General features: G+C 53.1%; 1 protein-coding gene across 1 annotated transcript in view; it reads right to left on the bottom strand.

The window, feature by feature from the left end:
• Nucleotides 1–16,391, bottom strand: part of ZMIZ1 (zinc finger MIZ-type containing 1) — a 248,191-nt gene that overhangs the window by 52,677 nt on the left and 179,123 nt on the right. The window lies entirely within an intron of this gene.

The raw sequence follows: 16,391 nt of genomic DNA, 5'->3' as shown, positions 1-16,391 counted from the left end.
AGGAGATTTATCTCCATGACTTTGGGATTGGGGAAGATTCTCAAAGAGGACATAATAAGCACTAATCATAAGAAAAAGTTGATAAATTTTCCAACATTAAAGCAAAAAACTCTGGTATACCAAAATATCCCATTAAGAGAATAAAAAGGCTTGCCCAAGGTGGTGGGAGAGTCTGAAAGACACAGAAGCCACACAGGGTCTGGTAAGGCCCAGGTGAAGGGTTCTAGGGTGTCGGGCTCTCTAAGACTGTCTTCAGTCACTCAGAAAGGCTTCTCAAAAGAGGTGGAAGGTGAACCTATCTCACTTGTCCCGTAGCCCTGGCCTCTTCCTCCTCCTCCCTGAAAAATCAGAGACTTAAGACAGACAGAAGAGCCCCAGTACGCCCCTGCTTTCCCTGTCCCACAGAGAGATAACCAAGCAAGAAAAAAACAAATTAAAGAGCCCAAGAGCATGGCAGGGCCTTGGAAAGTTTGGCTTGACAGGGCAAGAACATTTAACAAAGCTCACATCATCCATCACTGGGGCCCAGTCATTTAGATACTAGGCATTTGATTAAACTAATATGGGTGGCTGGGGCAAGGCATGGCTAGGCGCTTCCTACCCTCACCTACAAATTAGACCGTCACACACAATCCGATTACCTTGACTGCCACATTTATCTCAGGAGAGGAACCATCCATCACTCCTCAGCAGCTGGCTCTGGGCCTCTTCTTGCACGAGGGGAGTTAAGAGTGCCCCCAAGTTTCAGCAGGCAGTGCTCACTCATCATTCATCATCCACTCAACAAATGCTGACCCAAATGCCCAACCTGCGGTGGGCCTTGGGCTGGGCACTGGGGAACAGAACAAACAGTCTTTGCCCTTGAGGAGCCCACAGAGGGCATGTGAAAGGGAAGTATCGGAGCTGGTAGTAAAGGAGGGCTCAGTGTGTCATACAGCTGATGGTCCAGGTTTTTGTCCCAGCTCTCTCCCCTCCAGCTGGGACCTGAGTGGAATGTGGCACTGACCTACCTAATCCTCAGCTTCACACCTGTGAAATGGGATGATAACACAGTGCAGCGCTATCCAACACAGCTTCTGCAATAGTGGAGATGTCTACTATCTGCCCTGCTCAAAGTGAGAGCCACTGGCCATGTGTGGCCACTGAGCACCTGAATGTGACTAGTATGACTGAGGAGCCGAGTTTTAAATTTTGTTTAAGTTTACTTCATTACATTTAAGTGTAAATGGCCACATGGGGCTCTAGCTCAGCTGCTGAACATGGTAGATACAGTGGTTGCTGCCTTTTTGGGGCTGTAGTGAAGAATCCACTAGGCAGCCTTAAAATGCCCAGCGCAAAGCTTTGCACATGACAAATGCTCACTGAAGGCTAGGCCACTTCCTTCTCGAAGGGAGGGCTGGGTTCTGAGGCCAACGATAATAGCAGCTGTTATCTGAAAACCCTGAACAGATAACACGGTCACCTTTGCTATCTCATAGTCCAGCAGGACAGCAGGCCCCAATTTTAAAGAAAAAGCAGAGAGGCTGAGAGGTAAAGATGGCACAAACCGCAAAGTAGCAGAGACAGAACTCGAATCTGTGGCTTTGAGCCCCCTGTTTTGCCACTGGCCACCTGGCTACCCTGGGAGACACACAGCAGGAGCAAGGCTCAGGGTACAGTAAGTGAGGGCAAGTCTGCTGGGCAGGTGAGGGGCAGCAGCCTCTCCCCGACCACCACAGTCTATGGCAACTGCACTGACCGGCTTTTCCACTGGACTGGTCTCCTCTCAATGCCAGTACCAAGGAAGGAGGTAGGTGACAGGCACAGGGGTAACCCCAGAGTTACCCGCAAGCCAGGCCCTGCACTGAGCCTCTCTCACAACAGGGTAGAGCTGGGGCAACTGACAGAATTTGGGGTTCTAAATATGCCATCATCTAGATGGGCCTCGTCCTGAGGCTTTTGCAGTGACCAAGGCAAACAGACAGAGAGCCTCAGGGATACTTGGACCAGTGAAAGCTCAGGGTTCCTCCTGTTTTACAGGATGCCAGTGAGCTCAGGCTTGGATGGCAAATGTAGGTTCAAATCAGCTTCTGGAACCAGGAACCTGAGCACTCTGGCTGGGTCAAGTTCCCCTACAGGGCTGCAGTGGGGATGAGGCGCTAGTGAATGTGTGAACAGATTGCGGCACCCCACAAGTGTCTGTTCAAATTATTGGTATTGTCTGAGGTCTTAGGGCAGGTCAGAGACCCGGTGAGACCCGCCCTCGCTGCCTCTAGCCTCAGCCTGTGTCCTGAGGGCCTGAGAAGGCAGCAAGGAACAGCATTCCAGTAGGGGACTGAGACCCCAACCCTTAGGGATTGGCCATGTGACCTTGCACAAGCCTAGTCACCCTTGGGGGACTCCTTTCTTTATCCAAAAACAAGCATAAAACCACAAGTATATGCAAATCCTTTGGTGAGGATCAGATGGGACATGCAAAAGCATTTATAACCTGGATATGAGCAAATATGATAGAATCTAATTGTTCCAGTGGGCAGGCTTCCCAGTAACTTCAGAGCAGCCTGACCCTAGAGAGAAATTGCCTCCCCATGTGAAGACAAGCCCCCCACAGAAACAGCCTGAGCTTAGGAGTCCAGTCTTCAGACACTTGAAAGATGTCCTGCTGGCAGTGGACTCCTCATAAAACCAGAGGCTGGAAGGGGCAGGCCCAGGTCACCAGTAGCACGCCTTGTGAGGCCCTCTCGAAACTTATTGTAGCAGTGGCTAGCAGGCTCCCAAGGGTAGGCTGACATGGCACTTTGGGCCGGGCACTGTCGCATACAGCTGGATGCAGCTGCAGGAAGGAGCAGGCTGCCCTGGATGGAATGTAGGAGGTTCCAAGTGGGAGATTACCACCAGGCTGGAAGATGGGGAGGGAAGGCCTCAGTGTGGTAGCCAGATCAGAAGAGCCTAGAAGGATGAAGTGGCCTGGAAGAGCCAGAGATGAGATGGGAGTTGGGGAAAGAAGTATACTAGGGGAGCTGAGGAGGCCTCCCTGGAATACCCCCTCCCCGCAGATGCACTCTTTCCACCATCCCAGGTGAAGGTATACTTAGCCACTCATATGTTAGTATAAATGAGTTTATAACAAATATGCCAAGACACACGAGGAAAAGTAATTGAAGGAAAAAGATTGGGTGGGGGAAGGTGGCAGGCAGCTCTCCCTAGCAAGCCACCTCTTCGAAGGCAAGACCCCTGAGAGCTCCCCAATGGGGACCCTCTGCTGCCAGGATTACCAGCATTTCCCGATCCCTCGCCAAATGCCAACACTCTTTTGTTGCCACTTAAACCAATTTGGGGGTAATTCTGCAGGCAATTGTCTTCCGATTTACAATGCGGCTCAGTGATTGCATCGAGGCTGATGGTTCAGGCTGTAATTGTATGGTAATCACTTCTGTTTATGATCGATGCGGAAATCACTATTGTTTTCCAGCAGGCTTGTTAAATCAAAAAAGTGCAGGGGTGGGGAGGGAGGGTTTATTTTTGTGAGTTGAAGCCCCGGGAAAATGAAATTAAGTAGAGCAACCCAATGTGGGGGTGGTGGTTCTGATGGCAAAGGCACTGTCATCAGTTCAGAACTGAGAGACAGAGCCAGGCAGGGATGCAGAGATTGTGAGTGAGACGTGGAAGGTACAGATAGGTAGAGAGACACAGAGAGACAGTGAGTAGAGACACAGGGAGGTGGGCAAGAATGCCTAAGGAATGGCCAGGCTTGGGGCAGAAATGGCCAGATACGCAGATCCACACAGAGATACACCCAGACAGACCCCACTGCTCATACATATATGGAGAGGCCAAGAGAAAGAGTAGGGCACCCCCCTCACACACACCCACACTTTACCAGACCCGCTCTCACCCATTCCTAGAGAGGTGGATACAACCCAGATGCCAGGTGGCAGACCAGGCACTACTTGCTTCTCAGGGCGAGAGTTCCCTACCTGCTCCATCTGGGATCTGCTTGCCTTCTCCTCACCCTTGCCCCAAGACTGCCTGAAAACAGAGTGGCAGATGGCACCTGGGGGGCTCAGATGGCAGAAGCAGGGCAGTGTTCTGAGCTGAGCTGGTAGTGCAGGGAACAGGGGGAGCTGCCCACCTGGCAGACAGAAACTCAAACCTCCCAGAGGCTGTAGGAGACAGGCCTGAGCTGGGCAAGGGGCAGTGTCTCTCAGGGTAGCCACAGGCGCGCTCCATGGCACCACAGGACTGAGCCAGCCCAGGCTGGAGGCCAAGGCCCCGCAAGGAGTGAGCAGGCACCAGCTGTTATGTGCAGCTCAGACAGACCTCTAGACTGCAGGCTGAGCTTGGCTACAATTTTCTAAGTGTACACCCTTCTTCCCCAGCAAAAGTGCATGGAGACTACCGAGCAAGTACCGAAAACACGAATATGGCAAAAGATATTAGGTATTTGGTTTCCAAAGCCTGCAGGCCCGAAGTGCTTCACTCCTGCTAGCTCTCCTTGCATGGCCTGCCTCTCTCTACCAGTCTAAACCACCCTCTGGATTTCATGGTTCTGCCTCACCTCTCCAGGGAAGCCTTCCCCCACCCAAATGGACCCTCTTCTCCTAGGCTCCATGATACTGAATGTCACGCTGACTGCGATACAGTACTTTGGTGGCCCGCAGACACGGCTCAGTGATTGGAAGCTTGCTTCAGCTTTCTGAGCCTTTTTTTTTAAACAGTGAAGGGCCGACTGCGTCTTATCACGGGTGACCACCCAATGACTAGAGCGCAAACAGTATTCAATAGCCTACTTACCAGCTTCAGCGTGGGCATGAAGGCCACCCTGACCTGATGACATAGCTTTCTTCCAGCCCACAGCAGCCCAACTCCAGTGTCAGGCCATGCATGTCAACTCTAAGGCAGCCAGAGCCCTGGGATAGCAGGCAGTGAGGTTGCTGATTCCATTCTTACTTAGCACTCGAATGGAATAGAGGGCCATCCCCCATAGGCCTTCCTCAGCCTGGGTTCAGGCCATAAACTTGCCTGGGCTCTCCAACAGACTACTCCCCACTGAGCTAGGCCCTGAACTGGGGTGGCCCGGCTGCCTAATTAGGGGTCCAGTAGGGCATGCCAGGCGGTTGCTGGAAAACCTCTGAAGTGGAACAACCACTCCTAATTGGACTTCCAGGATTCGGCTTAAGAAAAGAGACGACCCACCCCACACCCCAAACCCCACCCTGGGACTTTGCTTCTGAAATATACACAAAAAAGAGATAGTCGTTCAACATGTACAACAAAGCTGTCTAAATGGAGAGGGACACCCCAGGGTGGAGAGTACATATGTGCGTGCGTTTGTGACAGTGGCCGTGTATGTGTGTGCAGATCTATGGGTGCTCACCAGGTGGATCTCTTTTAGGGCCACCGTCTCATCCTTGCTCTGCTCAGGGGTCCCTAATCAAGTCCCGGATCCTGTCTGTGGTCTGGACCCCATACCAGCTCAGGCACTGTCAGGGAGGTGGGAGGAAGTCTCCTAGTGGGCACCGAAGACTCATACTCTGAAGGTGAAGGCCGGAGTTGGAGCCTCGACTCCACCCTGAAACCCCTCGACGCCACCCCTCAGTTCCCTTATTTGCCAAATATTGGTAATGACAGTATCTCCTCTCCCAGGGTACTTTCTGCTCCAACGTGTAACCTTGGGTTTGGGGACAGCCAACGAACCCTGACCTTTGTTTACTTAGCACCCTGAAATCAGGTCCCTGGTTGAACTGTTTAGGCTAAGGCCACCTGGCCAGGGTATTCTCTGCCCCTGCACCCATCTCCCAAAGGGGAAGAGCAGCCCAAGTGAGCTAGCAGGGCTGGTGGCAGGATGCCGAGACTCTGTGGGAAGAGGCCAGGGCTCGCTGGAGAGGGAGCCAGGCTACCAAGGGAACCGCTCCTTGCTCAGGTGGCTGTGTCTAAGAGACAGGGCTGTGAGGGCTCAGAGTCCTAGCCTATCCCAGGTCCTATATCCTAGTGCTAAGTAAAAGTGGAATCGACAACCCCATTTGGGGCCCTGAGAGAAGAGTGACTTCTCGTGAGAAGTAGAACGCAAGTGGTTCTCTGATTCTGCAGTGCTCTGATATACCAAGTCTTAAAAAGTCTCTCTTTGCAGGCAGCTCTGAGAACATTCACAGAATTCTTCTGCCATCCCTGAGACAAGGAGAAAGGAAGCTGTGGCTAGCTGGGGTTGATTTCCCTGGGAAGCCATGGAACGACCTTTCCTGGAGGTCTGAGAGGGTTCAGTCATCTTCCCGAGGATGGGATGCGCCTTCCGGGGTCAGCTCTAGAGAGCCTTCCTAGGCCCCTCCTCCAGTCTCTGGAGTGGTACAGAGAGCAGGGACACTGGGCCAGATGCCCTTGGCCCTCTCTCTGGGGGAGGGGTGGAGAGAATATTCCTAGAAATATGCAGGCCTCAGGGTGAGCCCCCTCTCAGACCTCCAGGTCTGCCTTCCGGTTTGAGTGGGCTAAGAACCTGCCTGCACTGGGGAAGGCACAGGACAGGGTACCACTCCTCCTACCCTAGCATGATGTTAACAGCTAACGTTTATGAAATGCCTCCTTTGTGCCAGGCACATGGACTTGGGTTCTCCCAGCAACCTCGAGGTCACTGCTATTGTTATCCCTGTTTCTGGATGTGGAGGTTGAGGTATCACGGATGTGCCCAAGGCCATACGACTGGTGAGTAAGGGGCTGGCCGCACATAGCCTGGCCCTGCTTCTCTTTTACATGGTGGAGAGGGAAGGTGTGGGCGCCTGCATGCCCCAGAAGAACCAGGACGTGTTCACTTCTTACATACATATACCACCCAGCTCCCACGTCAGACACACCTCCAATATTCCCTGTGTTCACAAATCTGCAAAACTCACAAGAACACTGACATGTACACTCATCCAACATAACACACTCGACCCCACTTAACACTTTCAAATGTTCCACCTTCTACTTCTACTCTCCAACGCACACATCCTGCAACAGGCTCACCCCACTTCACTCCCAGGCACACGTACGCCCCTGCACATCCAGTGCCTTCCTTCTACCTCTGACATCTTCATTCGAAGACTTTAAACTCCCAGAGGGCAGGAATCCTGTCTTTTTTCACATTCTCCACAGGGCCCCACCCAAAGCCAGCTCTTCATTTGTTTACTCACTCATTTAAAACATATTAGTGTATACTATAGAATGCACTACAGCCAATTTGGATGTGGAACATACAGACTTGAATGAGTTATAGCCAAGAACTGGAAATGCAATGTTCCTGCACAATGGAGGGCTGTACTGAGTGCTGTAATTACTACACAGTGAACCGAGAGGGGCACAGGCGCAGGTATTCGTGAGCATGGAGGGTGTGCATGCAGAGTCCTCAGCAGGACACCTGAACACACTCAGTAGGCTCCTGTTATTATAACAGGGCTCTGAGGTGAGGTAGCGCCCATTTTATAGAAGAGGCAACTCAAATGGCAGAGGGAAGTCTCAAACTCTACATCACGTGGGTGGGGTGCCAGCAAGGCTGTAGGTAACAGATGTTTAAGACCACAGAGGCATCCAGAGAAGCCGACCTGGGCCACGCCTGTTCTGAGGCTGGGTTCCTGTCTGGGCAAGAGCCCACAGGGCTCCATGGGGACACCCTATACTCCCGCGTGAGAAGGGGCAATCAGGAAGCTATAACATGGGAAGAAATCTCCACTGCGGAGCACAAACATCTTATCCAGGCCACTGAATGTATTTCTTGGAGAAAGTACACCACCACGCAAAGCTCTGAGAGGATTATCGGCCTCTGATGGGCTTGATGCTGGGGAGATTAATTCTGGGTGAGGTGGGCTGGGGGTGCGGGGTCAGGAGGGTAGCTGAGTGGTGATGTACCCTCTTTACCAGCAGAAGCCTGCCCACCAGAGCTGCCTGCTGCTCACTGGTGCCTTCAGGCAGGGACACAGATAGGATGGGAGAACCCATCCCAGTTTCAAGGGTCAGACTGGCCTGGACAGAAGGACCTGGAGCCTGTGCGCTCAAAGGGAAACAAATGCTTGGCTCTTACTACTTTTCCTGGCCTGGGCTGCCACCCCTGGGTGGGGAGGACACACTCAGAAGTCACTAGAGACCCAGTGGTTAATGCTGCCCTGGATCCAATGAGGGGTGTGTGTGTGTATGTGTGTGTATGTGTGTGTGTGTGTGTGTGTGTGTGTTTGCTGCTTTGGGTGCCACTGCCTTGAGCCCACAGGTTAGTGGGGTATATGCTCCATCCAGGGCATCCCCAGGGTACCCCCAGGACTGCCTGGAAGCTTTGGGGGCCTGTCACTGGCAAATGAGAAGCAAACATACCTGAGGGTCACACACAGCTGTCTTCACACCCTGCAGAGAAGTCACAAGCTTCTCTCAGCAAACACTGAGGGAGCCCTGAGCCTCAGGCCAAGAGCTCTTAGGGCCCCAGAGGCAGGGGGGCTGTTGCCTCCAGGATTTCTCAGACTTGGGGGTGGGGGAGACAGGTAGTCCAGTGTTGTACTAGAGTAAAGGCACCTCAAGCAGGTACATGGGCGGGTGGTGGTGGGGGAGTGTTTGGACGAGTTCAGGCTGCAATGGAGGATTATGAGGTAGGGAAGCAGGAACACATGTCCCCAGAGAATGGGCCTTGCACGAATACAAGGAGATCTATGACAAAGCAGCAAGGACAACTAGCGCTTCCTCAGGGCTGACTAGGTCCTAGCACTGTTCAAAGCTATAGCCGGAATATACTCTTCAATGCTCCAAGCCCTGTGAGATAGGCACTATTTCATTTTACAAATGAGGAAACTGAGTCTTGGAGAGGGTTAGCGGTCCCAGTGTGTGAACAGGAAAGGAGAGGGAGAGATGGTGAGCAAGGCTCGAGAGGGGAAAACTTTGAGGGGTAAGGGCCTCCAGCCTCCATTTAAGGGGAGTCACAGGAGGGCCATGCCCTCGTGACCTGGCAACCCCCCATACTCACTTGAGGGGAACCCTCTCTGGAAATGCCCAGCCCCCCACCCAGCTGCCCTTGCACTCTCTCTGTACACAGTGTGTTACCTGAGACTACTGCTGTATCCCTTCCAAGGCCAGGGCTGAGTGCTGCTCCACCTCCCAGAGTTCAGTACCAAGCCCAGCACCAAGCACACAGAGGGTGTCAAAGCTAAGGGTGAGAGAGGAGCAGCACAGGCTCCTGGGACCTCCCTCCAACTCCTAGAATTTCCTGTCACTGAGTGCCTTTTCTGAAGCCGTTTGGATAGCTGGAAGCCAGGGCTGGCCCCATGGGCCTTACCCCAAGAGCCACCTCAACATGGCACAGCTCATGGACGCTCTACCCAGAAAACGCATCCCACACAATCTGGGGGCTCAAAGACCCCAACAAACTCTCTGCGGATCTCAAAGGGAAGAAGTTCATGTGCAAGTCATGCACAGGGTTTCAGGAGTCCAAGGTGCAGACTTACAGCTCCTTCCCCAAGAGGGAAATGAAAGTAGGTGTGTGCTGGCCCATGCATACTTCCTTCAGGGCTAAGACATGCACTGGGACCTCTTAGATGGCTGTCACTGGGGGACAGAACTGCAGCTTCTTATCAGGACAAAACAAGGGAAAGGCCACACTCGCACCCTTTTCTCTCCCACCAGCCTTTTCAGGTTCTCCTGTTGCAATAGTCTCAGTCACAGAGAAGGAGGGACAAGCCCCTGGGTGGCTCACACTTTGCACTACAGAGCAAGGTCTCTCTGGTCACAACGCACAGTGAGAGGAACATATTGGAGACAAGGAAACAGGCTTGAGATGAAGGTGGGACAAGGAAGAACCCAGTCTCTCAGGCTTGGAAACTCAAGATACGCCAAAAGCCCAGCTGGTTTGGGACCTAATGTCTGCTGTGCAAAATCAAGTCAACACGATAGTAATGAGAGCTGCCACTTACTGAGCAATTACTATGTGCCAGACACTGAGCTAAGCACTCTCGGCCTCATCTTATTTACATCTCATTGCAACCATGCCAGGCAGAGGCAGGTACAGGCAGCTCTAACTTTACTGATTAGGAGACAGAGGGTTAGAGAAGTTAAGTGACTTACCAAAGTTACTCAGTAAACGACAGATGTGAGTTTCATAATTACTCTTCGACACTGTCTTGGGAAGGACAATGGGTGGCCCCATTTTGAGAGCCCCAGGGGATAGGGCAGGGAGGTCCTTTAGAACCTTGTGCTTCACAGAAAGGACAGGGGGCAAGTCCAGGGCCCTGTGCATCTGGGTGGGGGTGGGGGTAGGAGCAGCCACTGGAGCTGCTAACAAGGAGGCAGGCAGACTGTTCCATCTTCAGGCCCTGGGACCTTGCCTCCCTATAGAACCGTAATGACAGAGCTACAAGAGCCCCTACAGACTCTCAGGTGTAGCACTGTCCAACAGAACTTTCTATGACGACTGAAATGTTCAACCACCACAATGTCTCATGGGGCTGCTGAGAACCTGAAATGTGGCCAGTGTGATACTGAAGAAGTGAAATGTTAATTTCACTTAGTTTTTACTAATATACATTCAAATAGCCACATGTGTCTAGTAGCCATTCTATAGGCTAGCACAGTAAATCCAGCGCTTCCTCCTACAGGTGGGGTCCCAGTGAGGGCTTCCACACGTCACATGGTCATCGTGGGAAGCCAGAGCCGGGCCAAGAACTCAGCCCCCTCCATTTCGTCCTGGGTGAGCCTTTGTTGTGACCCACCTATACCATGCGCTGGTCATTTAAGAGACACTGAGCACCCAGCACTGCGACAAGACATGGATGTCCTGTCCTGCTATTCACAACCTAGAGGAGCCGACACTTGGGAGGGCCAGCGACCACATAAAATGGACTGATATAAAGTTTCAGGTCCTGGATGTAGAAAGGAATGAAAAAGAATGCTGGGAGACAGGGTCCAATGTCTGTGTGCTGGGGGCAGGGGACCGGGGAAGGCTCCTGGGTGGTGACAGGAGAGCACGGCCTAGAAGCAGCAGGATGAAGCACAGAAGGAAGGTCTCATTGGGTCCTTTTTTCCCCCTCCCCCCATTTTCAGAGCCCTCCCTCCCACACATAAGTACTGAACCAGACCCTGTTAAATCTGTGCACTCTGAATCCGCCAACCAGATTACACCCTCAGGAGGCGGAGAGGGTGCCTATAAATCTCCAGCCGCCTCAGGCTCTGACTGAGGAAGCATTGAGAGGGCAAGGGCACGAGGCCAAACTCTACAAGCCCAGAGGCTGTCCTCTGTCACCTGTCCCCTCCAATCCTAGCCCCAGGGAACTGCCTAGCTGTAACCCCTGAGAGATTGGGGACAGACTCCACAAATACGTTCCTTTTATCCAGGAGGGAGCAGAGGGTGCCAAGGGGAGGTCTGGACAAGTTCCACCAAGTTCCCGGAGCTCCTCAGAAGAAGAGCTGTCTGCCCTCGCCCCCCACCACGGGTAACCGCAAAACAGGAACCCTGCAACAAGACAGGCTTTCCATTGCGTCAGCAGAGGCAGGGACATTCCCGCAGCAGAATTCCAACCTCGCATGGCTCCTCCACTTTCTTGCATGGATTCCTGCCTCAATTCAGCAGCATCCCACTTCTGGTAGCATTAGGAGGCTCAGTGGCCTCTGTGGCTCCAAAGCCTTTGATTGGCTCCCCATTGCCCCTGGGATAAAATCTGTGCTCTCCTGTGGGCTTTCAGCAATGGCTCCCCTTTCTGTGCTCACCTTCACAGCTCCATTTGGAGGGACATACTCCCTTCTCCTAACGTGCCACACCTCTCCTGATTTCCCAGCCTTTGCATCTACTATTCCTTCCACCTGACATTTATTCCCCTTCTGGCCCAAGACCCAAATCCCATTTCCAAAATCGAGTTCCATCAAGGAAGAGATGCAAGCTACTCTAGCCCTAGAGTCACCATTTTCCCTCTTCCTTCTAAGCTCTTAAGGTGTGGAGTGTGGGCCTCTGCTCATTCAATTCTCCTTGCCCTGGGCATCTCAATATTATTGTATTCTCAGATGCTGGTGGTAGCACCCCAAGGTAGGGCCAAGCCTCTTTCTGTCTTTTGTCTCTCCCCACCACACATACCCTCTAGCACAAAACAAGTAGTTGAACTCCTGGAGTGCAGTCTCCCTTTTACATATGAGAACACAGCAACATCTCAGTACAGAGATGAGAACAGAGGCCCCCAGAGGGGAAATGACTTGCCAAAGGTCACACACTAATTTGGCACCAGATCACAGATACGATTACTTGAGGGCTAGGCCCTGAGAGACATGTTTTCACGAAGACTGTCAGAATTATCTGGGGGAGCTTTACAAAATCAAAGCCAAAAGCCTTATCCCAGAACTACTGAATCCCCACGGTGACTGGGGAGCCTTGTCTTCCTGGAATGCGGGTGTCCTGGCTAAAGCCCCTAATTTACCACATATTCATGGAGCATCCACTAATGCCCCAGGCCGGGCACTGATGGGCCTGGCCTTGCCCCATGGGTGGGCAGAGGCAACGGGAGAACCCAGCAAGGTCATGGAGGCTCAGAGAAGCCCCTGTAACTGGCTCCAAGCAGGAGTCAGTGCCACGGCTAGGGCTACTGAGAAGAAAAGTAAGAGCCAGCTTCCTGAACCTGCTCAGGCAGAAGGGCAGCAGACTGCCTGGCAGGCCTAGACTAACGCTCTGGGCAGTAGGGATGGGGGTGGGGCAAGGGGTCAGGGCCCAGCTCTGTCAGTCAGTTTTGAAGGGCACATAGCTCATTAGACTTTGGGGACTGAGAGTGCTTTGGGCATCCCCGGGGCAGCCCACCCTGACTCCAGGGAGAGGCACAGTGCAGGGACCTTGAACACTATCCTTACCTCACTCCAGGGGACTGGGAATCTGGGAGTGTCACCAAGGGTCCTCTCAATTCAAGCTCCCCTGGACAGGCCTTAAACACCCACTTTCAGGTGTGCTGGGGTCCCTGGCAGAAAGCTACCCCCTATTCAGACCTTTCCCTTCAGACAGCTCAGGGCCAGGCGGTGCTAGAAGCTGCAGTGAAGCCTAATGCTGGGGGGAGGTGGGTACCTAAGGACATAGGGACAAGGCCAGAGACAAAGTGACCTCGCCTCAGGGCTGGAGCGAGAAAGTGAAGCAAGGCACAATTAAATCTTATATAAACCTCAAGTTCAAAATGGCAGACTGATTTGCAGTGGACCATGAGAGGGCATTAACTCCATTCAGGCCTGCACTGCCGTGTGACATTGGGACAGGAAGTCCCTCCATCCATCTAGGCAGTGGGCTGGCTGTCCTTTCCTGACTGTGGTTAGTGACCTGGGAGCTCCCTGAGAAGCTACAAGTGTTTCGAGGGTAGGGGCCTTGTTTTTCCCTGAGCAGGCTCCCTTGTGAGGCTGCTGCTTCTCTGCCAGGCCCTGAGAGAGTTTCTTCCTGCAGCTGAGGCTTCTGGGGAAAGTGTGGCAAAGGCCTGTAACATGAGGGGCAGCAGACTCTGGCAGGGTGGGAGCAAAGGGCATTCAGTGCTGCCAAATGTCCCCAAATTCTTCTCCCTCTTGGGCTGGGGGCTGCACACCTCTTTCTGGGGTGGTATTGACAAACCTGGCCATAGGCCCACTGACAAGGTTCTCCCCCGGTGAAGAAGAGCCAGTTTTTCCCTCAGGACCTAAGCTGCATTGATCAAGGTAAACACCTCCCTTGCCCAGAGAGCCTCTCTCCCTCTCCTTCCAGCTCTGCCAGCACAGAACTCTCTGTTCCCGGGGACCTGGGGCTGAGCTGGCTCTCCCGCCCGATCGATGGATGACTTCACAAAGACTGACGCCTACTGGGCACCAAGACGGTCCTTAGGGAGGCCTGAGGCTGCTCCCGGGACTGCTGCCCACCCTCGCCGCCTGGCTGACCTCTGCTGGGTGGCAGAGCACTAGCATAGGAGTTGGAGACCTGGGGCTCATGCCGCTCCCTGGGTGACCTTGGGCAAAACTAAACCTCATCTTTCTCCTGTGCTCAAGTAAATAGGAGCACTTGGCTTGTCTATACTCCCCTCACTGCAAGGCTGTCAGAAAATAAAGTGCTAAGAAAATGGAAGGTGCCTTTATCGAACGGACTCGCCCTGCACTGTCACAACTATGGGCTCCTGGTCTAGTGTCCTTAGCTCACTTCTGTCCCTAAATCTCTATCCTTCTATACCAAAGCTGTCCAGTGGAACTTTCTGCCACACTGGGAATGTTCTATAATCTGAGCTGCCCAGTCTGGTAGCCACTAGCCACATGTGGCTGTTTGGTATTTGAAATGTGGCTGGTGCAAATGGGAAACTGAACTTTTATTTTTAATTAATTTAAGTTTATAAACAGCCACATGTGGCTGGTGGCTACCAGACTGGACTACAGTTCTAGACACAGCTCCACCATCCTTACTCTCTGAGGCGTGACCCTGAAAGAGCCATCAGGAAGCTCCCAGGCACAGGACTCTGGTTGAACATCTGTGGGAGCGACTCTTTCAGTCTGACTGGCTGACACCAGACTAGAGGCTCATCTTAGAGTTCCCAGGGACTGAGCATGGCCTGGGTTCTGAGTGTTCAGCCAATATTGACTTAAATCCAGAAGTGTACTTTCAATCCCTCCATCACCTCCCCACTCCCAGTAGGGAAAGCAGGACCTGACCAGTTTTCTGCTTAGGCAGTCACTCAGCAGTCATTGAGTGCTTACCACCTATCGAGCACTGTGGTTGGCTTGGGGGCAAAAACAGTGATGAGTAACACTGCCCTGCCTTCATGGAGCTCACAGTCAAGGCCTTGCTCCAGTCGGAGTGATGACTGGCTTCCTCCATCCCCTACTGAGTGGTCAGTCTGAGGCCCATCAGTTCTCCTATCTGAAACTGGGGCTCCCAAGTCCTGCATACAGAGGCTATGGTGAGTACTAAGAGGTAAGAGACAGGCGAAGGGGCTCTGGTAGATGGGGAGGCTGCGCAGGGGAGCAGGGACAGCATTATGAAGCAAGTCTCAAACTCTGTGCAGGCTGCTGCTTCCGGTAGAGACCCAGATTCTCACCAAAGCATCGCTGTTTGGTGGTTTCTCACTAAGGAAGTTCAGAGTAAAAATAGCTCAGAAGGGGACTTGATTCCAGCTAGTTGGGGGATAGTCACTGCCTGGCTAATACACAAAAAAGGGAACAAGCTTACTAGTAGCCATGTGGACCCTAAGGCTCACTGCCCCCTGCCTGCCCTCCAACCCCACACACACTGTGGGACAGGGCCTTTTGCTCTGTATTGGATAGGAGGAGAGTGGCTTCGTGACTAGAGCCCCAGAACTGGAGGGGTCTGAGTCCCTATACACCATCTTGGGTCACCCTGATTTCAGGATGGCATCACCTTGCCCACTCCAACTCATTCCCCGGCGAGATTTCTGGCACATTCTGCAGTCCGCTCTCAAAGATGGGCCATTAAGAAGCACTCTGGCACCAACTCTTTGCCAGCTGCCTCACAAAACCTTCCTTTTGGAATGAGCCACCAGCCATGCCCAGTACCCATCTGGCAGTCCGGCCTGATGTTCAAAGACAGGGGACCCCAGCCTCCACTCTGAGAATGAAAGTCTCCTGAAGCCCATCTAAGGAGGTGCCACCTCCTTCTGCTGGTACAAAGGGTTAGGGCATGGAAAGTCACATCTCTGAGCTCTCCTAGTCTCCCCCAAGCTCGTTTCCAGTTGGAGCCAGGAATTGGGACCTATCTAGTACCCAGGGCTCCAAGGCTTATAAGATCCCAACACCAAAACTAGGTGCTCAAACTTCCTTTTAGCCCCAGGGCAGTGCTCTAAGAATTCCATTCTCTAAGGTCTTAAAGAAGGTCTTTATTGCACCCCAGAAGGGCCCCTTCCTGCCCTCCAGTCAAACCGGTCTCTCTCCTCCTCCATCTGGCTTCCCAGCAAACACTTCTCAGAAGTCTGTTCTGCACCCACCACCACTCCCAGCTCCCTGCAGCAATGGTGGCATCACCAATCCCCGTGGGGGGTGGTGTGTGTGGGGGGGGTGGGGTCTCTGGGCGCTTTTAGCACTAGGGTTGCATCCTGACAAAGGAGTAGCTTGAAGTTAAGGACCCTCAGCCGCTGCCTTCACGGAAGCCTTCCTGGCCATTCTTATTTTTGCAATAGGAGCCTATCGAGAACCGAGCCTTGTAAAATGTCTGCTGGACAGCCAACACTTCACCTTCGGGGAAGGGGTGTGGTGAGCACCCTGACCCCAGGCTCTGAGGAGAAATGAGGTCCCATTCTGTGGGCGCACAAAACGGGCTCGGTGCACGCCGGTGCCACTCTCGCGGCCAAGCCTCGGGCTGACACCATGCAGCACACGGCGCTACCCACAATGCACCGGCCCTCCTCTGTCACACACAGGCACGCACACTCACCCCCGCGCCCGGAGGGAGCCCGGGCCCGGCCCGCGGGCGACCCGGCGCCGACCCC

Source organism: Pteropus vampyrus, unplaced genomic scaffold, assembly GCF_000151845.1.
Source record: "Pteropus vampyrus isolate Shadow unplaced genomic scaffold, Pvam_2.0 Scaffold20, whole genome shotgun sequence".
Lineage (NCBI taxonomy): Eukaryota > Metazoa > Chordata > Mammalia > Chiroptera > Pteropodidae > Pteropus > Pteropus vampyrus.
The sequence above is the reverse complement of the archived record's forward strand: the minus strand, read 5'-3'. Positions and strand labels throughout refer to the sequence as shown.